The sequence below is a fragment of the Trachurus japonicus genome, chromosome 9, assembly GCF_045865225.1.
Source record: "Trachurus japonicus isolate A0001 chromosome 9, Traja_1.0".
In the NCBI taxonomy this organism is placed as follows: Eukaryota; Metazoa; Chordata; class Actinopteri; order Carangiformes; family Carangidae; genus Trachurus; species Trachurus japonicus.
In genome coordinates this window covers 19098341-19123722 of record NC_140915.1, presented here as the reverse complement: position 1 = coordinate 19123722, position 25382 = coordinate 19098341, and the positions used below count along the sequence as shown (strand labels likewise).

Here is a 25382-nt window from a genome sequence, read left to right as displayed (position 1 = left end):
ATCAGAAATTAATCAGAGAGATTTAATGCATGCTTCGCCTCCACTATTTCAGGAGTTGGTACAGTTCTCACATTATTCATATTGCACAGTGTCGCGATGTTTGGCTCGAGTGCAGCTGCAGAGCATTACATTGATCAGATTAGCATCTAACAGCTTTGTAAATGTCATAAAAACGACTTCAAGTGTAAATGTTGGAGATGTCTCCAGCAGGACTTACATAGAAGACAGCTGCCTTTACATCTGTTTGAAGTCTCACTGCTCGCTCGCCGTCTCTTTGTTTCACCCTCCACGTTCCCTCCTCTCTCTGTAGCTAATGAAGGCTCCTTGGTTACAGTCCATGATTATCATACAGATAGGATCATATCCCATTGATTTTATGCAGATGATCACCTTTCTGTGTACGCAGGGCTGATGGTGGTAGTAATTTACAGAAGAAAATCAATTACCCTTCTCGTCTGCAGGAGTAATTGTTTATTATTTTCCTATTAGACAAACTGTGTTGATCAATGTTATGGAAAGATTGCCCATGAATACTATCAACATAAATAGATTTGCCTTCGACATTAGTACTAGTTTTCCTTTGATGACCTGCACAATGTCAAACCAATGCCACAGGCTGAGACTTAAGTGCTGGGCACTATGGGTTGTTGTGTGTGTGTGTGTGTGTGTGTGTGTGTGTTTGTGAATGTGCAACAAACCTTAGTTTCTATTCATGTTTTTTCTTTGAAAATCTTACATTTTTTCTTTTACTTTTCACAATACAGAGCCCCACCGCAGGCCTTAGCATGACCGGCACCTGTACATGCATCTCTGCAGGTTTAATGATGATGGCATAATGAAACAATTGCATTCAGGATACTAAGCGCAGGAGCTTGCATCGACGTTGTTGTTGCTTCACAAATGTGCGGTTGATGTGTAAAGTCAGTGGTTCCCTCAGCCCCCCGTCCACATCCCCTCTGCCTGTATCAGTATGGATTGATCTCGACACAAACTAATCACTATTACTCACTGAAGTAATTGGCCCGGCCCAGATCACAGAGTAGCAAACGATTGACTGGTCTGGGGATCAATACCCTGATCAGAAGAGGTGGGAGCAGAAAATAGGGATGCAGGTGCAGGAGGAGGGAGGTTTGTAATGTGCAGCAGATGAAATTGGCTGAACAACAACAGAGTTTCTGAGAATATTTTAGCCCAAATATCGCATTCTCTGTGAAATCCATTTGAACTTTTCTGTAAATTTATAAACAGCTGCTCCGGTCATGGGTCTAAAAATACATGGTGCTGTATGTTTTATGAATAAAGATTATGAACAGATTATGAATAAAGAACTTGAAGGAAATATACTAATATTAATTATTATGCAGTTTTAATTGATTACTCATTGGCCTGTAATGACAAACATGTGCTGGCCCCAGCTTCTCAAAGGAACTTTAAAACTTTGTACAATTGTGATTTGAGCTGCTGTTATTTGGAAAAATGAAACAGTTTAATGATGGCTCTGTGACATAGTGACCAACATTTTCACAGTTTTTTGACAGTTTATCTGTTTTGCAAACAAAGATTTATTAAAATTCACAAAAAAACCTGAGATTACAAGTGGGAGCGGGCCCATTGTAACAGGATATTGGTTGTTCCACCTGGTATTGATTGTCACATATTTGTCCCCAGAAACCAGAGCAACTAATTAACAAACAAACAAATAAATCGCAGAATTTGCTTGAATCTATAAACAACTCTGACTTTTCTTCTACTCATAAGCGACAGTGATGGTGACTGAGCCGCTGTGCCTGACAACAAAAACACCACAGCCCCTTTACTTCTCTCCTGACGTTTTTTGGTCTCAGCTGTTGCATTCTCCTGCTCGGCCTGTCTTTATGGAAAAAAAAAAAAGCAGGTGGTCCTATGATTTCATGCGTTCAGTGTGTTTGCAGCCCTTAGCCCCCTGCTCCTGCCCTCGTCTATTCCTCATCCCACTGGAGCCCATTTGTCTTTCATCCACGGCGGTGGTCGTCCTGCTTTTTAGGAGGTTCCTGCTCGGCCAGACAGAACGCTGAGCACAGTTCCGGAGCGCTGGCCCTCCTCTCAACATTCACATCTCAGCATCTCCCCTGACGCTGCTCCTGTCTCGCTTTCTCCTCTCCTCCATCTCCCTCCACCCCCCCACTCCCCCGCTCCCTCCTTTTTCCTTCTGCTTTTTTCCTCTTTCTTCTCCTTCTGCTCTTCCTTTTCCCCTTCCCTCTCTCTTTCTCTCTCTCTCTCTCTCTCTCTGTGGTTGTTGATTGGGTGTCTGAGTGCTTGTGGCAGCTGTGTGTTGTGTGTAATAGAGCAGAGAGGCTAGTCTGAATACAGCGACGGGAGAATTTGTTTATGTGAGAGATGCATAGATGGAGACAGGTCTCCAGACGCTGTGGGCTCTCTCTTGCTGTCATCCCGCATTCAAGCCCTGACAGGAGATCTGAGATGGCCAAATATGCCAGACGCTCGCCCCAAATCCCCAAGCTGCACTCTGCAATCCAACCGGTGTGTGTTTGTGTTTATTCAGATTTGACAGAATGATTCTGTGTGTCTGCGTGCATGTACGGTTGTGTGCATGGGTCTTCAGGATGGCATGCTTGATCAGATTCCCCTGCCACAGCCTTGGTCCAGGGTCCATTACCACTGAGCGATAGAGGGGGAGATAGTGTACCAGCTATTCCCTTTTTTTTTTATCCCATCCCAGTGATCTCTCTCTCTGATGTGTTAAGTCTGTTCAGTGGGGCAAGGATTTAGCTTCCATTGCTGGTCTGAGATGTGTGTCCAGCTCAAACAGCTTATTTAGCGTTTTCATTCCCCCCTCTCTGTGGTGCAATTGTAGTTGCATTTGTATCTGAATTTTTGCAGTGGTTTATCCAAGTTAGCCTTGTCACTTCAGCCCCGTGTCCTCTGGGAGTCTTCGCTTTGTCTCGGCGTCAACCGTGATGCGTCGCAATATGTTATTTAAATCAAGTATTTCAATTGAATGATCTCTACTTTGGGCCCATCCAGAGCTTCTAGCGACTCTATACGGAAGACCACGGCTTGTTTGGTGCAGCACAGAATGTGGCACATGTTCTTCCTAAGTGAAAACAAACTAATGTATTGGAATAATATGCGTAGAGAAGAGACACTAAAGCACAATTAATGAAGACTGAATTTGAAATGGCTGGTTGGCTGTAGAGCTGTTGTTCCCATTAGAATCCATGCTTCCATCAATGCAGCTCGGCTTAAGAAAAAACAAAACAAAAAAAAAAAACCGCGAGGGCTGCATTCTGAGAGCAACCACAGTCGGCATGTTGTGGCCTTTTAACTGCCTTCAGCAATCACATTTGATGCTCCTTAATTATCCAACACCCGCATCCCCCCCCTCCACCCCCCCACCCACCCGCCTTCTGCCTTGCTGCCTTCTTCCCGCTCAGCCACAGAGACGGTGCATTTGCTTACCGCTCTGCCTTGCCTAAGTGTTCGCCTGCATGTAAATTAATCTTGATTCACTTTACCCTGCCCTGCTGAGTGCTACAAATTACCCTATAGCAACGAAACAGCACAAGTGAAAAAAGCCAAATCGCTGCACTTGATAGGCTGTTGCTCCTGTGCTTTATGCCATTACATTAGGGCTCCATAATGAATGCTCTCTTGTGAAAAGTAGTGTGTTGTGGGTTTTTAATTCACCCTGAATAGGGAGTTTGTGCGTCTCTCTCTCTCTCTCTCTCTCTCTCTCTCTCTCTCTCTCTCTGTTTGCATGTGTTTCTCTGGAAGAAGCTTTAATGAAGGAGGCCTTGCCGGGTAACCGTGAGGCGTACACCTCGCCCCTGCCCACCCTGCTCCTCACCCAAAACGTCAGCATCCATCATGCCATTTACAGGAGCTTGTCAAAATTAGTCGCCTTTTGTGCCGTACTCACTCTAATTGGCCTGAGGAAAAGAAAAACAGGCTTTTGACACAAACACAGGCAACACATTCACTTACCGCAGCACTTGTCTCTGTGCGGATGTTCATGCAAAGGAGGTTTCACCAGAGCATGAATAGGCCTGCAGCTTGAGTGCCTCCCTTTCTGCGCTGTCTGCTCTTCACAAATTCCCCTGCCATCTTTTTATCGCTTTTTAAACCAGTTTATGTTCTATCCTCACTGATAAGACATCCCCCTCGATACTTTTAGTTGCTTCTCTGGCGAGGGGTGCGTCCCCAAAATAGTCGCTCTTTGTTCTGGCGTCAGGACCGAACGTAATATTTACTTGTTGTGTTTAATTTCAGCATATTAGCTAAATATTCCACTCCATATGAAATAACCTTGACTATTGACAAAGCAAGGACACTCACTGTGGGTATGTTCTCGTGTCTGTGTGTGTGTGTGTGTGTTTGTGTGTGTAAATCAATGACAGTGAATGGGAGGAACCCCTCTACAAACCCTCATCTTTCATCTTGAATAACCAATATCATAAACAGACGCTACTCATCAATCTCACCTGTGTTCCCAATACAAAGATGGGAGGCAGGCCGATTTCCCTCTCTTTCTGCAGACCTGATGACATTTGCTAAATTGCACCATGCGTGTGTGTGTATATGTATGTTTATGTAGTGTATAAATATTATGTGTATGTGACACATACACACACACAAAGCAATGTGTGTTTCTGTATGCAAGTGCCTAATGTCTCTGCTTGGCAACACGTGTGCCAACTTCCATTTCTCCATTTCAGTAACACTGTAGATCAATTTGAGTTGAGTGGACAGTTTGGTTTTCCTTACTGATCTTTGCCTTTCTCTCTCTCTCTCTCTCTCTCTCTCTCTCTCTCTTTTTTTTTTTTCTTTTGCAGTTTTCTGTGTTGGCAACCCTGCAGCTCCGTAATCATCCACAGAGGGGCAGTGCAGCAGTTTGCAGCTGCCGTGGACCTGGAGAGAAAATGAAATAAAAGTGGGGATAAATCAGGAAAACCAGCACACATGAAGAAGAGGTAAAGATTGAATTATGTTTAATGATGTCATTTGGAGAGGAGTGTACTATATTATAACAAATGATAAAAGCGCATTTTAATGAGTAGTCATAAAGACTCAGTAGACAATCTTATTCAATAGGCCTCAGAATTGGCTCGCAAGGTTCCTCAGGGTTGAAAAAGAACAAAGTGACTTTGGGACAATTATTGCACGTCTGTTTATTATCACTCACCAATTCCAAGCCCAAATTGAATGCGGTGTAAGTGTGAATGTGTGGTTGTGTGTTCGTGTGTTTGGCCCAAGGTCATCATAAACATTGTACATCACTAGCTTCAGGCAACAGAGATAATCCTTGGATAAATAATAGATGGAGTATATAAATCTATTAGTCAGAACAAGACGTTTACCCCCTCTGAGAGGGGGATTACCAGACACAGACCCTGTGTGTGTGTGCGCGCGTTTGTGTGTGTGTCTTTCAGAGGTGACAGCAGAGATGAACCACAAACACGATGATTTCAAAAGTGAGTCTAAATCGGGTTTATTACAATTCTCCACCCCTCGGTCTTTAACATCACTTATCTCGAAACATTACGTGCAAATTTTCCACAAAACAGAAGAAAAAAACCATGATTGTGATTAAAAGGCTCTTCTCCTGAAACGTTTCAAGTCTAAACGGTGCTCAATGAAGTGTTCTCCAGCCAACTGTTTCTTTCAGAACTAAAACCAAACAAAGTTCACAGCGACTGCAAAACAAAGAGTGCCACAACAATTAGTTGGAAACAATTAAATATCATTATGTTGTAATTAATCTGCACACAATTCATTAAATACTAATTCCATATAAAAATTCGGGGAGAGTAGAATGCCATCAATACGCCGCTTTAATTAGCCTGTGATTGACAGCTCGCTGAAATGGAGAGTTTTCATATAGGATGGGGTGTGTGTGTGTCAGTGTGTGCAAAGTGGATCATCTTAAGTGTGTAAAGATAAACTCCCCTTTGTCTGTTGATGGTAATTAAGTTTGCTCCCTGCGGGGTTGCTGGTACGGCCAGGTTGGGGGGCAGTGTGTTCGGGAGGGGTGGGGGGCATGATCTGTGCTAATTATTGTACATGAGAGCCTGTTTTGGCTCCTGATAAACACTGTGGGGCCCGTGTGTGTGTGTGTGTGTGTGTGTGTGTGTGTGTGTGTGTGTGTGTGTTCAAGATGTGCAAAACTGAATGGAGCCATATGACTTTGGGTCACACCCTGAGTGCCGTTGCTAGGATACAGCATCTGAAGCATCATGGGAGGGTGGTACTGGGGTACTCCATCTTCTGCCCCCCTCCCTCTCACACACACACACACACTCTCACACACTCTTACCATCCTGGTCCTGCTTCCTCCTCTCTGTCCCCCCTCTGCCGCTTCCCCCTGGGGTTTGGCTGAATGGGGCTGGGCTGACGGGGCCTGAATGGTTCGGGGTGACAGGGGGGTGGTGTCCTATTTGTCCCTAAATGCTTCTCTATAGACCCCTGATAATAGACTGGCTGCCTGTTCCCCCTTCCCCACCCGCCCGCCCGCCTCACCAAACCTCCGCCGCCAGCTTCACCCACTCTGTCTCTGTCTCCTTGTCTCATTGTCTCCCCCTCCTCATCCCCTCTGTCTCGCTTTCCTCCCTATCATATCTCCTTCTCTTCCCATCTCTTTCTCTGTCTCTCTTTTTCTTTTCTCTTTCTGCGACTATACACTTCTTCGGGCTGTAGCTGCTTCGGGGCTCAGTCCTCTAATGTAGAAGCATTCTTCGCTGCTTATTATTATATTGAAGCTGTGTGTGTGCATTTAAAAGCAGAAGGTCACTGCTTATTACTCACCTCTCCAGCTCCCCAGCATTGTCCGGCAGCTCCGGCTCTGTCAGTGTTAAGGAGCTTCTTTTGATGTTGGTCTTTCATGCTTTGTTTGGAGACATAGCTGAGGATACCTTTGATGACGGCAGGCCTATTAGTCAGGCTGTGTGATAAATGAGAGGAAGTAAGGAAGAGTCTTTTTAATGACTGATCTGCGCTCCAATAAAAAAAAAATGAATAAAGCAATGAAACTGATGTGAGCAAAAGCTTTGAAAAGAATACAAAAAATTGAGCCTCTTTTTGTATTCACCACACACTCAGAAGCGAAGCACAGGGAGAGGTCAGCAACCTGCATCGGGATCACCATCTGCTGAGTGGATTCACTGGATCACATGTTTTTGTCTGCTTTTGCCTTTTTTATAAAAAGAAAAAAAAAATCTGTTTACTAACCTGAATGTGCATGAGTGCATGCTTGATTCCATGTGTGTCTCTGTTTGTGTTTGTGTTTGCATGTCTGTGCCTATGTGCGAGCATGCTTGCCCGTGTTTAGGGGTCAGGAGTGAAGATGTTACCCTCTGGTCATTCATCACAAGCGTGACACGCTCTCCCCTGCGCTCCGGTACGCAGAGGCAATGTTTTATAAAAGAATAACACGTCAGCGGGCACCCACCGGCCATCCATTACCACCCTGTGCAACCTGCAAAGACGTGCAGTGGACTCACAGAGCTCATGCGCCCGCTGCACGCCGTGCTTGTGGTCTGCATATACAAGAGCAGCCACTGTCCTGCTGCTTTAGGGATTTTGCAAAATTTTGATTTAGATTTTTGTTTAATCATTGCCCTCTGTGTGTGATTTGTACTGGAAAAGCAGGATGGAGGCAGAGGTTAGATTTAAGACACAGAAGGCCCAGCATCTGGAGGCAGAGTTGGTTTATGGGAGCTGAGCAGACCTTGATGGAGCCGAGTGTTGGAGGGAAAATGTCTTTATCTTCTCTCTCTCCCACAACACACACACACACATATACACACACACTTAACGCTGCCCTCACATGGCTCATCACTCATCTAGCTGACAGCAGCTGGTACTACTACACACACACTCGCACACATTTTTCAGGTGATCGGGTTAATCAACAACAAAGACTGATGAAAAATCATACCTTAACCCCAACACCAATTATATTTAAATAATGTTTGGGAATGATATATTCCAACGGAGCAAATCGACAATTTGCGGTTCCAAAGGGTTAAGACTGTTTCTCGGCTATTGCTGTTCTCCAATGTTCCCAGTCGTGTGCTAAAGTAAGCTAACTGGCTCCAGCCTCGCATTTACTGAGACAAGGACGGTATTGATCTCCTCATCTGACTCTCCATCAGCAAATAAGTGTATTTTCCAGGATGTTCAAAGAAATCCCTTAAAAGTTCGACCTAAACTTTGAAAAACCAAGCTTTTTGTGTTCCTCTGCTTGACAGTCATGGAAAATATATGGCTGATGTAGATGCAGATTCAGTTGTATAGCGTTGGTTTATGTTTTGAAAGCCAAATCAGCAAATTAGGGAGCAATAACAGGTTTCAATCTTGCATCTTTATAAACGATTTGGTAGAGTGCGTTCTCTCTTTGTTTTTCATCTACATCACTGTTTGTGCCACTGGGCCATCAGTATTTTGGATGCGACAGCTCTTGCTGTGTAAGATGGAACAAGTTGAGGACGTTGTGAGTTATAGAGCTCTTAGACCAGTTTACGAGGACTATTATCTCTCAGTTAGTCTCAGTTTTATGTGCATTTTCTCTGGGCTGGTCTGGAACCATCAATTTAATGCTTTCATAAAGCAAGGTTAGATAGCACTGAATCAAACCGAACACTCGCTGACACTCTCCTCTGCTTTAGAGCTAAAGTCACAAAGAGGAGACGAGAGAAGAAGACGGGGAGAGTCGATGAAAGATGGAGGGACAGTTTTATGATGTCTTTTTAAAGCCAATTTAGAGCAAAAGTTTTGTTTCCAGCTGCAATAACAATTGGGAACGTCGCCACACAGTGAATCCCAAACAAATATAATTCCCCCTGTCCGTTTGAGTGTCTGTCGCAGGGGCACTTTATTGTCTGACATGACTCTGCGTTCATGTATCAAACAGACTCGCGTGTTTTGTGAGGCAACCATTTTCGCGGTGCTTATTGGCTGTTTTATAGCGGGCCATTCCTTTCATGATGTTTCTCCATCACCTGCTGTTTCCTGTCAGCAGTCTGACAGATCAAAGACTTTGCCATTAGTCCAAAACATGTACGTACTATTCACTTCGAAACAAATAGCATGCAGGAATCGATAACGGTGTTGGAAAGCGGGCGCGGTGCTTATGGACGCCACACAGTTTTTCAAGCAGGTTTTCAATAAGAGTCTGTTCCCATTTCACCTCATTTCTGAGTTGTACGTGTGGCTGCGCGTATGTGTGCGCGTGTGTAATCCATCTGCTCTAGTGTGACACCTTAATTTTGAATGCTGGAGGAGACACAGCAGGCCAAAAAAAAAGAACGAATGGATGGGAGAGTGAGGGAAAAGAGGAATGAGGAAAGAGTAAAGTGAAGGATGCCCAAGAGGAGATTTTGTTGCTTTGTTTGTGTTGTGGCAGTTGTGTGTCTGAGGATGCGTTGCCAGCTCTCCCTGACAAGGAAGGAGAGATTTATCACCTCTCAGTGGTACCTTACACCCTGAACAGCGAGTGTGAGAATCCCCCTGACACACACAGACACACACACAGGCACACATAAACACAGATGTACCCTGATGTGTGTGTGTGTAGTGGCAGGCTGCAGGTTCTTTTGTTTGGCTTTGACGAGCATGTCATTAGCAGAGACGAGGACAGACAGAGGGCCTCATCAGTATTTAAATAGACTGACATCTCTGCCACCACATTTCTGCAGGGGTTTGCCGCTCTCCACTCCCACTTTTCCAGCATGTCTCCTCTCTGCCCTTTCATCCCTCTGTCCTTCCTCTTACCTTCTCTCCATCCTTCCTCTTCCTCCTCCGCCAGGCAGCCCTCATGCTCCGTCAACCTCTTTTTCTGCTCTTTATGTCAGAGACTGTGAAATGTATTCCCTTTTTTTTCTTTTCTTTGTTTGTCTCAGTGTGTGTTGGGATTTGTCACAGAGTGTTACCTGCTGTGCCTGACTACCTGGTGTAAAGTATTAGATTCTCTTTACTTTGGCTGCGCTGAGTGAGTTTTTGGCTCTTGTGAAATTCAGCATGGCAACAAGCCAAAAGACGAAATCTGAGTTCGAAATTATCCCCCAACCTTTCTGGCAATATTCCATGGGAATAATAACAGCTATATCTTTTGTATGCTTACACTTATCAGACCTAGAAGCAGAAGCCCGACGCTCTTCTCGCTATAGTTTTGTTCATACAGAAGCCACTCATTGCAGCGGCGAGTCACTTTGTGCAAAGATGTACTCAAATCTACAGGAGCACAGAGAAGAAGGAGGAAAAAAAAGAAAACACAAGACGGGACAGGCTTAATTGTGATTCTGATTTGAATGAGAAAGCACCTTAATAAAAGGACCATCGGAGGCAGAGAGGTAAAAGGTTTTACCTTAACAAGCGCTGTGCTAAAACAACTCTGAACCTAAAGAGGTGTGCTCTGAAAGGCACGTATAAAGCTCTTTGTAAGTGTCTGCTTATGAGTGTGCGTGCAGTTGTTAGCAGTTCTACATGTGTTTGTATGTGTGTATGACACACACACATACACATACACACACACACACACACAGGGGTGATTTATTCCAAGCACAGGGCAGGTAAATTGAAGCAGGCCTTTCAGGTTGGTTTTCAGCTCCAGGTCTAATGAGAGCAGCGTTTCCCGTCTCTCCAAACAATGCGCTCCTGTCTCTTAAGAGCCCTTCCACCCGCCTGCAGCCTAGCCACTCTACATTAGATCTGTGGCCTGCAGCAGCCACTACAGTGAAAGGCCTCAGGCTCTGAAATGGCTGTTTGATTCTCTCCCTGCTTTGCCTCTAAATGAATGATTTATTGGCTGTCAATGAGGAGGCCAAGCGTAATGGACAAAAGCAGCACTGCAGAGCCCCAGTCAAGAGGATGTTGTTGTGGTTGTTCTCTTTGAGGATCTCCCTGCCTCTGTCTGAAACTGTAATGAAGAGTAAACAACCTTGCAATGCCAGACCTGAGATAGTTGGGCTGCATTAGGAATCGTAAGACTTCTAGTTGAATGTTGACATCTTGCACCTTAAGCCCCTAATAGAAACATTTTTTTTTTTTTAGAAAAATCTAATTCTCAGTTTTTGAGAAATTGTTGAGGGAAATACTCATTGTGACAACCCTGAGGGTAGCATTAGTTTTAAATTGGCACCAGTCATATAAATTAAAATTTTACACAGTTTGCTGACTCCATTTTACCCACACTTGAAGTAAACACTTCAGCCTTTTCTTCTTAAATTTCCCCTTTTAGAAAATTAGCTGGATTTCTGAGCCACAGATGCAAGAAGATGTAGGCTATCAGACACACCAATTCCTCCTGCCGGCGCACAACTTCAATCAATTAACACTGCAGAGTAACCTACCACACACACACCGTGGCTGGAGTGGCCGCAGGCGGCAATGGAGACGTGTTATTTAAAATCCCCACTGCTTTTGTTCCTGTAAAAGGGGACATTAACACCCGCTCGTCCTTTGGCCTCTGCTTGTCATCCAAACGGCTAATTTCTGCAGATCCCCCCCTAATCCCCCATGAGAGACAGCAGGGCTCGGGGCCAGCAGGGACAAGGGCCTCAGAGGCCGGCCGCTATAAAAGAGAGTCAATGGATGCTTTTAGAATTGACGTTCTAAAACGGGCCTTTGTTTGCATCATGCTCCCCGGCGTCCCGCCTTTCAGCGGTTCTAATGATAAGTGACAGGCCATTAATTGAAGCTCTTTAGGAAGCCATCATCAGACACACGTCTGATCCCTCTCCACTGAGACCAGCAGAACAGTATTGCAGCACGGTAGATGAGGAAATTGTTGGGTTAGGTAGCTTAATGTGTTTGATTTTATTGGTGCTTGTAAATCAAAGGGATTTAAAAAAAAAGAAGCAATGCTTCATACAAGCTCCGTGTAGAGTGGTTTATCATAAAGAACTTAATGTTATCGCAAATCTATGAGGAACTTTGATTTGAAGATTTTGAGATTTCAATGAAAATACAATAAGAACATTTTAAAGTAAAATGTTGTATGAAAACATTCCAATGTCATTTACAGACCTTACAAGAAGCAAAATAATAAATAAATAAAGATAAATAGTTTTTCTCAGGGCAGAATATCATTATTCCATAGTCTCTACTCTAAACAAAGTATTTTACCTTCATAAAGTACAGTGGTGCGCTATCAACAGCTTTTTATTTTATCCTCAGTGTGACCTTCTACCATTGACTTGAGTCTTGTGTTTCTCAACACGACACTCCCCCAAGCAAATAAACACTATCAGTGTTTTACGCTGCGCTGGTGGCCCACCGTAATTTGAAAATTGCTTCCACTGCTGATGTGGAGATGATAAAAAAAAAATCATCATATAGGCTTACTGAGCTCTTGATAAGAAAATAAGTAGAGGAATATTACAATGCAATTTTCCATATATCGTGGTAAAAACATAAATTTAAACGCACAGCAGGCACCAGAAATGATACGAGGGCACGGATAGGGAAGGGACAAGTGTGTAACACAAACTAGATTCATGTCAACTGCTTGTTTGTCACCTGTGGGTTTAAAGAGTGAGCAGACTTGGCTATGCAATTGAATATTATCAATTTGTTCCTTGATAAACAGAGGACAAAGATAATGAATATGTGGAAAAGTAAAAAATTACACCTGAAAGATGTTTATGCATTAATACATCTGCATCGTTTTGATATGTTGGGCTGTGGTTTCACCCCTGAAAGAAGGAAAAACTGTCTTTGCTTTCTGGTTTGAAAAATAAAAAATAACATCTTGTCATTAACATTATATAGATTTAATTAAGTGGAATAGGATTGCAAAACTGACTGCAAAACCCAGTCTAATGTGGAAGTATTTGAGTTGAGTGTCATTATTCAGTCACTGTCTAGAGAGGGTCGCCTTGAAAATGTTGTTGACCTTAAATACAACAAAACGCTTCATAAAGGATGCTATCATCTCCCCGGTGACCATGTTATATAATACGTAAGGTCGGAACCGTCACTGGCCACAATAAATAGCCCAAATAATCTGAGCTCCTGAGCTGAAAACTGCATTGAATTTACTCTACATTCCCAAGTCCAGTCATCCAGCTACAGTTCATTCCCCTGCAGCCAATTTACCATCTGTGCATCTCTCCATCTTCTCTCTAAAACAGGGAAGGAAACAGTTGTCGCTGTTTGGGTTTTAGGGGCTAAATGATGTCGCTAATCACCAGCTTTTAGTGGGGCTGATTTATGGAAGGGACATGAATTGTTATAGGCTGTCTTATATATGTGTGTGTGTGCGTGCGTCTGTGTGTGTTTGGGTAGGTGTCAGAGAGGCAGCCTGTGGGATAGGCTAAATAGTCCTATTATTTATCGTCTCAGAGCGGCCTCTCTGAACGGAAGAGCGGCTCTCCAAATTGAAATATAGCTGAGTTTACCCTTCTGATTACCGCAGTAGTTTACTCCCAAAGCCGAAGGAGATCATTAAACAATGGCCGCCACTAGCAACTCGGCGCCCCCCCATTATGGCCCAGGATAAATGCTCAGACTGAGACATAGCTAACCAACTGACGGACCATAAGTGTGTCTCGCAGGCATCATTCCCCCCCACCACCCCTCCTCCTCTTCTTCCTCCTCCTCCTCAAAACTACACCAGTTGTTTCCTCGACCCAGTCTGGCATCAAAACAGCAATTGTGCCTTGACTGATATGGATTTCTATGAGAAAGATTCATCGTTTTCTAGATGAGAAAAGGCACTCAAAATCCCAGCTAATGGGTGAAGCCATTCTGAGAGTAAACTGGCCAGCTAATGTTGTGACAAGCGCTGTAATTGGTTCAAAATTCTAACAAGATGATTAAAATATGGATTAATAATAGATTGTGAACAAACACTGAGCACACATGTGCCTTACTGTCCCTATTATTGTCCAATTAACTTAATTGCTGATATTACACCGAGCCACCAAGACAAGATACTTAACACTGAGGCAGCTATTAAGGTTTAAGAAGCGAATACTAGTCATTTTTATTATAAAGCTTTTTAAAATACATTGTCATGTGATGTTTTTGTTGGTAGATTTTTTTTTTTTTTTTGGTCTGTTTGAGGTTGTCGGGGAGACATATGAGCATCTAAAGAGTTAAGAGAACCACTGATGGCGAAAGTATCGATGTGAGGAAAAATGGGTTATCTCAGTGGAACCATGTCTCATTCTATCCCAGCCATCACCATCACCCAGCATTTCCACAATGACCTTTGCAGGCGTGATGTTGGTCGGGGTTGCAGGCTGAGTCCTTCACACGCTGCTGCTCTGATTACTGCAACATCTGTAACATAAACAGTGGAGCAGGACATCAGCACAGCAGACCTAACAGCCATGACAATGAAGTGACAGTGTCAGCTCAAGACAAGATGACAATGATGTTTCTGTCTCAGTGTGTTGATTATGCACTGTACAGTGTGTCTCATAGAGCTAGAGGCTGTTCTGGATAAATAGGGAACGAAGCTCCAGCGTACATCACGGCAGCTTTTTATGTCACAAAATTAAACCTTGACCCATGATTACTTCTATGATTAATAGGAACGGCACAAAAACATTTCTGATAGAACCGTGGCACAGTCTTGGTGGTGCTGCAACATGTTACCCCCAGAGATGTCTGAGGCTTTATTAGAAATTAGTGTGTATGTCGGTGCACAAGTCAGCCAGGACCGGCTAGAGAATCATCGCCAGTAATAATGAACCTTATTCGATAATAGCAGGATAAGAAAAAAATAGGCTTGCATACTGCTGAAACTGGAGCTAATATGATGAGCTGGCTCTAGAGAGGTATTTTATTGAGCTGCTGAATGGGAGGCTGAAGCTTTGTAAAATTAGCCAAACTGTCTTTAAGGTAGCGTTAAGACACCGCTCATGAAGTTCACAAGCATGAGCTGCTTATGAAACTTTATTTGACTCTTGATGAAAAGGGTCAGATGATTTATAATGACAATCATGTTGTTGTTTAACATGCACATGACGCCGGTAGAGGAAAAAAAGGAGCAGGATTATTCTGCTGTTGAGCGGGTCTCTCACATCTCTCCCATGTAGCAGGCTGTTTTTGTGGCTGTTGTTGCTGTCTGTCCTAACACATTTACCTTAAGCCATCAGCACTCATTAAATGCCTGCTGGTGCAGGGAAACAAAAGGCTGCCTGGCGAGCCAATATGCGCCTCTGACACATCAGCCAATCCCCAGACGGTCCGCAGAGCCTGGCTGCGCCATGGAATTCTCAAACATATTTTTCTAATTTATGGATGGATAATAAATCAACATTAAGGCTTGGACAACGAGTTATACATCAGAGGGGAGATGGCTGCAAACTGGGCCACAATGCAGCAGAGGAAACCAGGCGCACATCTGCACTAAAGTCACACTGTGAGCCTTTGTGTGTATGTGAGTGTGTGTATGTGTGATTATGTGCAAATATGTATGTGTCTTTGCTGCCAAACTCTGTTTCATTTCAACCTCTAAGTTGGTGGAGATGCAAACATTTTTAATGTCACTGCTTAGAGGTGGCGAGTATGAATATTATGAATAGGAAATAAGACCATTAGGATTTACTACTGGAGGGATGGTGCTTTAAATGCTTCATAAAATTTAACACTGTGAAATATGCGCGCGTTTGCATTTTAATGCCCATGAATTGGCCTTTCACTGATGTGGTAGGTCACTGGTTCTATACTGGGCCTATGTGCTATAGCCCTGCATTTAGCAGGGCTTAGGAAGGAAAATCATATTATATGACTGACCGTTGTCTCCATTGTCTTCTTTCTTCTGAAGTACGCATTTTTCACTTATCAATAACCCTAAACAATTTTAGTTATTGGTCTCCCAGTTCCATCAGAACTGATATTGTAGTGATCATCACCTCCAGATGTTGTTTTTTGGATAATATCTATCTTTTAATAGACCTGTTCAAAGATTACTCCGATACAGTATGTAGCAACATGCACTAAAATCTTTACAACCCTTTTATTTTATCCAGAGAGAAAATTACGTGAAAGTTAATAAAGTAAAAATGTGTAAAATATGTAACTTTCAATTGGCTACAAACTTTCAAAAAAATCTGTTATTTCATTTATTTTTACCAGCATTGTATATGTGCAGCTCTGAACTTTAGCATTTCAGCACCACGGACAGCACTTGCAGTGATAGAGACTTAAAAGTAGCATTTTTAAAAGAAAATTTCTTCCAAAAAAAAGTAGTGATATTTTCCCTTTTCTCCTTTTGCATTCATTTCACCGTCCAAACACTGATTATTGTTTCTTGTTGCTGACGCTCTAACTCTGTCACTGATCTCACTCTGTTTAGCGTTTGATGCATCGTGTGGCTAAGCTAGAGCTCCACTCTAAAATTATTAGACCTAATCATTCATTAACCTCCATTAGACTGATAGGAGGGTAAACCTAACGCCTGATTACATTCTCAGTGTGTGTGGGGATGAGTTGGTGTGTGTGTCTGTGTGCATGGTGAAATGTGTGGGAGTGAAAGATGCACCGTATACATTTCTCCATAACACTGCTCATGTCTTTGAACAGCATCCATGTTTTGTGTGCGTGTATGTGCGTGTATATGTGCATACGTGTGGAGAGGGTTTGTCATTCATTAGAGTGGAGCACAATCAGAGCTAAACTAGCCATGGCGGCCTGACTCATTATAAGCTGAAGGTTTATTTAAAACCTCACACTGCCTCATTCCCAATCCACTCACCGCCATATGCATACAGTAATTACACAAGTGAGGAGGAGGAGAAGGTGAGTGAGCTGCTGCTGTGTGTGTGTGTGTGTGTGTGTGTGTGTGTGTGTGGCTGTTTGTGAATGAAAGAAAGAGAGTGAGAGAGAGAGTGAGCATGAAAGCCTTGTGTGTATGATTATTTTTCATTCCGTGTTTCGCCTGAGTTCTGCCCCTATAACTGAGGATCTAATCAATCTGCCGGCTATTAAGTTTGTTAATTGATAATGCATACTAATTAGGCCTGGCTCCGTTACCACAGCGATGACGAGAAGGTGATTGTAGGCAGGAGTCCAAATGGACTTTTAAAGCAGTGAGCGTGAGGTGGAAGCCATCAACTCTGCACATGTACACGCACATGCTCATGGCGCCTACACACACACACACACACACACACACACACACACACACCTACAGATCATATGCCATATCCATGTATGCAAAAGAGAATCATGGGAAAAATGTATTTCCTTTAGCCCTCCAACATTATATTAATGTACAGTTTTGTCAGCTATGCTTCTAAATGCTTAAAAAAAGGTGTTTTAAAGTTAGGTTTTGCATAAAAAAAACAGATCATTGCTTTATTAATGGATAATGAATATTTACTAATATTATGTAGAGTTATTAGAAATTTAAAATGGCACAAAACCGTGATTAGACATCACGAGTGGCTCATGTGAAAGCAGACCCAAAGACAATACACACATCATATTTAATGACGATGCACAGTAACAGTTCAATCAGAAAAATGGAACAGAAAAAATAAACAGCATAGTGACGTAAATATTGAATAAAGGCCACAAGCCAAAGGAATATTTCATTACTCTGCAGCCTAATGGAACAAAGTTTAGCTTAATTGCAAAACAGCCGGCTCAGTATATTAATCCAATACATTACTCAACTCGTTCTGAAGTCACAGGTGTGTATTTATGTATGTGTGCGTTTTGCCTGTGTTTGTCTTGCTCAGGGCCTCTCCATTTTTTATTCTTGCCATTGCTATTGTGAATTAGATATGAACACACGCACACAGACACACACACGTGCACACATGGACACAAACCATTCATCACCAGCCCAAGACTCTGAATTATTATCTCTGCGGTTCAAGGTCAAGGAGATGCAGCAGGTAAATTGAAGTCTGAGAGGTCAGCGGGGGTTTGATCTCTCTGTTCCTTCGCACTCGTTCAGAGAGATGAAGGAGGAATAAGTCGGCTTATTTTCACCAGAGTGATGATGGAGACATTTGCTCCGTTCATCTTTGACAGGCCTTATCTCTCTCTCTCTGCTCCCTCTTTCCATCCGACCCGTGTCCCTTCCTTCCTGCTGGCCAACAGGAAGCACTTCCTTGTGCTCACCCCTGCTCGTGTTGTCGTCGCACAGGAAACATCTGTCATTCCTCTCTTCTCCAATGACTGTTTGTGACAGTTACAGCGGCGTGGACTTGCCTGATTGTCTCCTAGAAATCTGCTAGGATGTTATGTGCAGAGGAGGATGCTACCCTCATTACCTCGCAATGAAGAGCTCAGTAGATGGTCATATCACTGATTTATCCTGCCCGCTTTGTCTGTGTGACTGATGGTGTTGCACACACAGGCCAATCCCTCATCAAACTATTCAGTCTTTGACAGCTTGGAATTTATAAATGAACCAACAGTTTCAGGAAGATGGAATCACTCCCTCGCAAAACACTTTAATTGAGTCATCATATGTTTTGATTTTGGCTTTGTATAAATTTTTCATCATCGGAGGCTGCCAGACACCTCATGGCTTTGTTAAACCATAAATATAAAAACACAGTCCTGCTCTGCTCTCTTCACCCTTCCTCCAACCTCTTATCACTTTCTCTTCACCTCTTTTTCTCGCCGCCTCTCATCACCTTCCCTTGCTCTGTGCAGCCCCAAATGTGCATGTGTTGCATGCTTTGTGTGTTTGTTCTGTGTGTATTCATTCAGCACATGGCTGCATGCACTTGTGTATTTGTTTCTCTGCGAGCACTGCATGAGCGTGTGTGTGTGTGTGAGTGTGAGAGAGAGTGTATGTGTGTGTGTAGAGGGGGGGCAGAGCAGCCAGCTGGGTTGGAGGGGTAATAAAGAAGGAGAATCAATAGGCCATGCAGTAGAGCCAAGGTGCTGCCATTTATCACACCGCCTCCCTGACTTCCATCATTCATCATGCCCAATGAGGCAGCAAATAGGAAAATGACTATTTGTATCAAACACATCTGCACTCATCCACTGAGGTATTTTATTCCCATTAACTCAAAGAGTAGAATACGCCAGTTTCAGCTGCTGCTGCTGCTGCTGCTGCTGCTGCTGTTGTTGCCGCTGTGTTTGTGTGTGTGTGTGATTCTATTTGTTCAGGCTTGTAGTTGTAGATTCATTGGGAACACATTCATGGCTGCTGTTGTTTTTTCCCTGGAAAAAAAAAACTGAATGTGTGCTCTGAGCCCTCCAATCCCTGTATTGATGTGTTTAGTCTCTATCTCCCCCTCTCTCCCTCTCTCTCTCTCTTTCTTTCTCTCCCTCTCTCACTTGACCTGCTCCCTTCTTTAATCCACATTCCTTCTTGTTTCAAAATCTTCCTCTTTCCGAACCCATGGAGTGATGGTGTGAATAATATGTCATGGCTGTAAGGAGCCATTACATTAAGCTTGCCTTTCATTTTCACCTATAAATTAGCCCCGACACTGGTCTGCCCAGGGGTTGAGGTGTATATCTGTATGTGTGTGTAGCCTGTAGGGCTGCGGGGTGTAGAGGGTTGGACTGTGGTCATTATGGTCTAATATCCCATGAAATGGTGAAATTATTATGCAGCCTATTTTACGAGCTGCCTGTGAATATTAAAGACGGATATTTTGTATGATACCCCTCCCATAAATCATTGTGATTGTGTTTGTTTTTGGCTTGCTTTCCTCTCTCTTAATAAAACCGCAGTTGGTGTAATTCAGGGTCATTGTTGTTGTTGGACCAATTTTGAGAACAATATTGGGATGTTCAAACAGCAACTGTTGGTTAAGGAGCTTGTAAGCTTCTGAGGGAAAACCAAAAATCAACCATTGTCTAAGGAATAAAAAAAAGAGTCATATTTAAACAGATGTCTGTCACTTTTGTTGGACAGAAAATTAATACACAACAATTTAAGTCATTTACAAAACAAAAACCTCCTCTGGTTCCAGCTTCTCAAAAGTGTGCCTCTGGTTTATACCATTATTGATTAAATATTTTGATTTTTTGCATTGTTGGCTGGAAAAAGACATCTGACCACATCGACTTGTACTCAGAGAATTTTAAAATTTCATAAACCAAACAAATCATTCATCAAGCTGCTGTTTCTTTTTCTAATGAATCAATAATGAATTTAGGCTAATCTATAGTCACAACTCTTCATTAAAAAGCAATAAACGTATATAAAATGTGAACACATCCATACCTGTGAAGGACAAGACCTGTGGACACACTCACATTAAACTCATGTCACTCCTGTAACTAAATCTGGTCGGAAAAGTGGGCATAAGATCCAGCCTGAGACTACAAATACACACCCACACACACATACACACGCTTGGTGTGGCAGGGTAAGACTGTACTAATCTTCATTGCTCTGGCTTTGAAGGAGAGTGTAATGTACCAAGGTCACTTAACACATCTATCTCTCAGACATTCATCAGTGCTCTTAGTGTCCCTCTTTTACTGCTTTCTGATATACGACTCTCAGTGGGCTGAAGCCCTTCCACATGAGGAGGACACACACTCCACCACCACTATTATCAGGTGGATCCTTCATGTAATATTGAATCCAAGTCGCACCACAAAGGTGAAGTGTTTTACTGTACCTGAGGTTTGGCCCTCCTGAGCTCATTTTCTTTACAATTTCCATTAACTTTTGCAAGCAGGAATTTTGCACCAATGCTAATGTGTGTGAACAGGGTATTTCCTCTTTTTGTCGAGCTTATTATATTTAATATTTGATATGCTAGAGGTGGACTGTGTAAGAGGCAACTAGGGTTAACATCATTACCTACTCACAGCCTCATAATCATTACTGATTGGACAAATTTCTAAAATTACCTTCTTTATTACCAATTACATAGAACACTTAGCTTTCTCAATATCAATCAGCACACTGTGATAATGCATAATTAAGTCTCACAGACCAATCTGGATGAATTATCTAATATAAACCTAATGACAAAATCAAAGGCTCCTTAATAAAAGCCATACAGCCATATTGTTTGTTAACTGATGGAAAAGATAGCCATGGCCTGTGTGTTAATGTTTAATAAATCAGTGAACAGAGGCATAAAGCAAATACCATTACACCGCTTTTATCACAAATGTATATTCCTATACATCCCACTGCAGTAATATTGTGATTTTAATCAATCAAAAATAATTGTTACAATATTTTATTGTATTTACAAAGCCTTGCTTCCTGCAGCACTTTCTGCGATGTACTGTAAAAGCTCTCTGTTCACCCCGAGTGCGTTCAGGGGCGCACATGGAGACGTGACCGTGCCCCGCGCGCACCCGCCCCGTCTTCCTTTGGGAGCCGAGGCAAAGTCACCGACCGCAAGGGGATGGCTTTCAGATTCATAAAATTCATAGAATTTTTCACAAATGGATGAACACAATTTCCTCCCAATTTCCTCATTATGCAAATATGCAAAATATCAAATCTAGACCAATTAGGGACAGCCACAGCTTCAAATTTACCGCTTTAAGCCGTAATTGCAGAAACCCTCAAATAATTACGCAGCTAATTGGGAATATTTGTGACAGATACAACAAATTCTCCCCACAAATTACATTTCATCCGAGGAACCACCGCGCCCCAGTGAAATCCTATCGAGGTCTAATTTCTCTTACATAATGAAAGGAACTGAAAACTTGTTATCACATTTGAGCACTACGCTGCTTTGTAATGTGGAATGATCAAATAAATTAAGCTGAAATTCATACATATTTCTCTAATCTCTTTCAAAGGCACTTTATTTGTATAGGAAATAACTCCAGGTCGTTCAATGAGCCATAATAGGCTGTTAGAGCGCAGGGGGGAGCCCAGGAGAGGTAGAGTGCATTCAGGACGTCTGCGTTTCCAGATGCAAGAGAAAGGGGGTGGGGGGTATGGAGTCACGCAGTCACCTTCAAAACTTCAGCAGCTTTACAAGGTGGACAGTTTTACTGGGGGTGTCTACCTCCACAGAGCCCTGGTTTGTCTTCTGTCTCTCCGGGATGTGTCACTTCCTCACAGGTGACTCTCTCCAAGGTCATCAGGCCGTCTCTCGTCTCTAGGGCACCACACACACACACACACACACACACACACACACACACACACACACACACACACACACACACACACACACACACACACACACACACACACAGAGTCACGAGCACAGTCACGCACGTCAATACAAACGCACATATACACGGTCCATAAACGCCTGGCGCTCAGATGGAGCTGCTCTATGTAAACAGGCAGTGCGCCGCCGGAGCGTAACTGCGCCTATTTGTCAGAAAGTCTCATAAATATGATCGCTCCTGATATCTCCATCTCTCCATCCCGCCGGATATTCTGCAACCGGGGAGCAAAACGCTCCAGTGTTTGCTTTTCAATTTAGTCAGACACAATGTAAACAGAAAATACAAATAAAAGGGGAATAAATAGGTCATAGAAATAATAGAATATGCACAATTCATTTCTGCAGGTTATAAATTAGGCCCCACGAATTATAATAACAACCGTCAACAACAACCATAACTGTAAGTGAAATTTATTATGATAAAAAAAACAAAAAACAGGATGTGGTCGTATTTCCCAGAAGCCACTTCACGTTGCAAATAAAAGCAGCTAAATAAGACGTGTAAGGAGTTTAAAAAGCACAATATTATTCCTATAATAACAACATGCGACAGGGTTCAGTCATCAGTCATATCTCTTAAATTTACAGGATCCACTTTGTCGCAGGTGTAATGACTTTGTCAACCAATGACTCCAGATGTCTCCTCACCTTTTTTAAAAAGTGCCACGATTTCTCTCCAGTTTGTGCTATCAATCACTGTGTTAGTTGTCACTTGTGTGGACTAATGTAATGGATATCTCATTTTGTTGGTGTAAGGGTGGATGGGGATCCCTCTTGTGTTATGCGATAATAATCTCGTTAACATAGCTTTAGGTTGTTGTTATTGCACACTAACGTTTGTTTATTTATACACAAAAATAGGAGAAAAAGTGTGAGTGTGTATAGGCTACTGTTCACACTAGTATACTATATCCATGCAGGTGTGCAGGTGTGATTGATGGAAGGACAAAGTGTTAGCACCGGGGATGGGAAGTGGACCCAGACTGAGGTGTGCTCTGTTCATCCCTCCACCCCTCACCCCACCCCCCTCCATCCCCCCGCACAGCACCGCAGTCAAATGTCAATTTCAGTCTGTTTGTGTAAGTATGCAGTTGACCCCTCTCTCCCTCCCTCCCTCCCTCCCCCCACGTACACACTCACACCTCAGTCAGACCCGTTTATATGCTGTGATTTTCTGGACACGGCCGTCCCTGACACCGGATAGATGAGGCTAATCTCAGCCGCAGGCAGACTGTCAGACAGCTTTGCTGACACTCTGGGTGTAAAATGGCGCTCGGCTGCTCTCCTCCTCTCTCTCTCTCTCTCTCTCTCTCTCTCTCTCGCTGCGAGTGACCAGAAAAATAGGAACACCTGTACAGTGGCACGCGAGCAACATCAGACTGACTCATTCAACAAAAAGTCAATTTACCTCTGGCTGCACGACAAGTTAAAATGTACTGTAGGCTGTTCCATGGATCATTACAAACTTACATGATCCAATCCAGTGCAACACAAATGACCAGTTAAATCAACACCTGTGACATCACGTCAACAACAATTAGCTTGAGAATTACAGGTTTCACCACCAGTGTTGGATTTATTGCACCGCTGCTGTTTGTGCATTGAATTTCACTGGACTTTCTATTTGTTCTGGCCACTCACAAGTGTGTGTGCAACGCGACAAGTGCGTCTCCGCTTGTGCGCACACGTCGAGGTTGTGGGTCACGTGACGCGGCGGAACCATACTATGTGTATGTGTGCGCGTGCGGTGCTACGTGTGCGCGTGTGTGCGTCATCTCTAATGGCCTGTTAATTGCCTGACAGTGTTCCCACACACACCTCTACTAATGTTCCGCTTGCTATTCAGCCAGCGGCCCGCCTGCCTTCCTCCTGCCTCTCATCCTTCCTCCTCCTCCTCCTCCTCCTCCTCCTCCTCCTCCTCCCCTCTCCCCTCGGTACGGATTGTTCCGTTACAATAGCAGCCTCGCTCACTAATGAGCTTACCTCACCAGAATTGTGATCAGGTTCTTGTGAGGCACACGCTGATTGTGAGAATTTAGATTGGGGAGAAAAAGACGCACAGACATACAGTATAGGCCTACATTTACCCAGTGACCCACACTTGAGTTACCTGTGTGAACTTCAGCACCTTGGACAGCACCTGAGGGCTCCGCTCAGGTGTTGCTGTCTGAAGCCCCGAGTCCATGCACCTTCTCCCGGCTCTACAGAAAACACACACAAAGCACAGTGTCTTCTAGTTTTCCTTAATCGCGACAATTAGACCCAATATTTTCCTCCGGACCCCGACAGACGTTGCTTGTAAGTCTCTTTTTCTCTCCGAGCGTGCCGCCACTCTCATTACACACACTGATTAAAGCATAGATTAGCCAGCAGTGGCCCTGTGCGCTCCTCACCAGCAGCTCGCTCAATATCAATTAGAGGCTGCGCCAAAAGCAGCATGTCCACCGGTGGCCCTCTGTCTCTTGCTTCCAGCCTGTTCACATGCGCTGGCAATCCGCTGCTTTAAAAGGCAGCAGCCTAATATCACTAAGGCGAGGATAAAACAGTCTTGGCATTGAATGTTTAACAGTCACTGGGAGAGATGAGGAAGGACAGGTGATCACGTGGTAGCCTTATTATACACCACAGCAAATAATAACAAACGCAATCACAGACTTTTAAATAAAAAAAAAATCTCTCCCAGTCTCTCGCACCTCAAGTGGCGAAATAAAGGAAAAGTCACTTAGGCCTATTAGTCAAGGCAGCGCGGCCTACCTCTGCGGAGTTCATTTTGGAAATAATGAATAGTATGTGGATATGGAATGAAAAGCCTTTCAACCCAGCATCAGTAGGTCGTTCCGGCTTAGAGAGAATTAATTCATATTTCTCCTCTTCTCTGACCTCCTTGCCTGGATAGAAATGAGGCTAATAGCGGCTGATTTCATTTACCGACTGCATTAGTGGAGATATTTATGTCTAACCTTATTGATTCCATATCTTAAACACCAACTAGCCGATATATATTTAAGAGGAGCTAGTTTGTGTTTTGATATAATGGGTCAATTCAGTGCAGTTAGGCTTAATTACAAACGAAAGTTTCTTTATCTAAGCAGCACTGGAAACAAATAACTGTTGAATTGCTAATATAATTTGCAATATTTTATCAATAGCCTATTGTTCACAGTGACACTTAGGCATGCAGTTTATTGCATGATTAAAAACTAAAACTAAAACTAAATTCCACCCAAAAAAATTCTCCCTCACTCAATTTTGACTGACGAATGGACAGTAATGTTTTATTATGGCATTTCCTGC

General features: G+C 43.2%; 1 protein-coding gene across 1 annotated transcript in view; it reads left to right on the top strand.

The window, feature by feature from the left end:
- Positions 1-25382, top strand: part of LOC146981306 (homeobox protein orthopedia B-like) — a 53527-nt gene that overhangs the window by 16762 nt on the left and 11383 nt on the right. The window contains exon 3 of the mRNA XM_085786390.1: positions 4833-4970. The gene's annotated coding sequence lies outside the window, so the exon portion shown is untranslated. The remainder of the gene's footprint in view (positions 1-4832; positions 4971-25382) is intronic.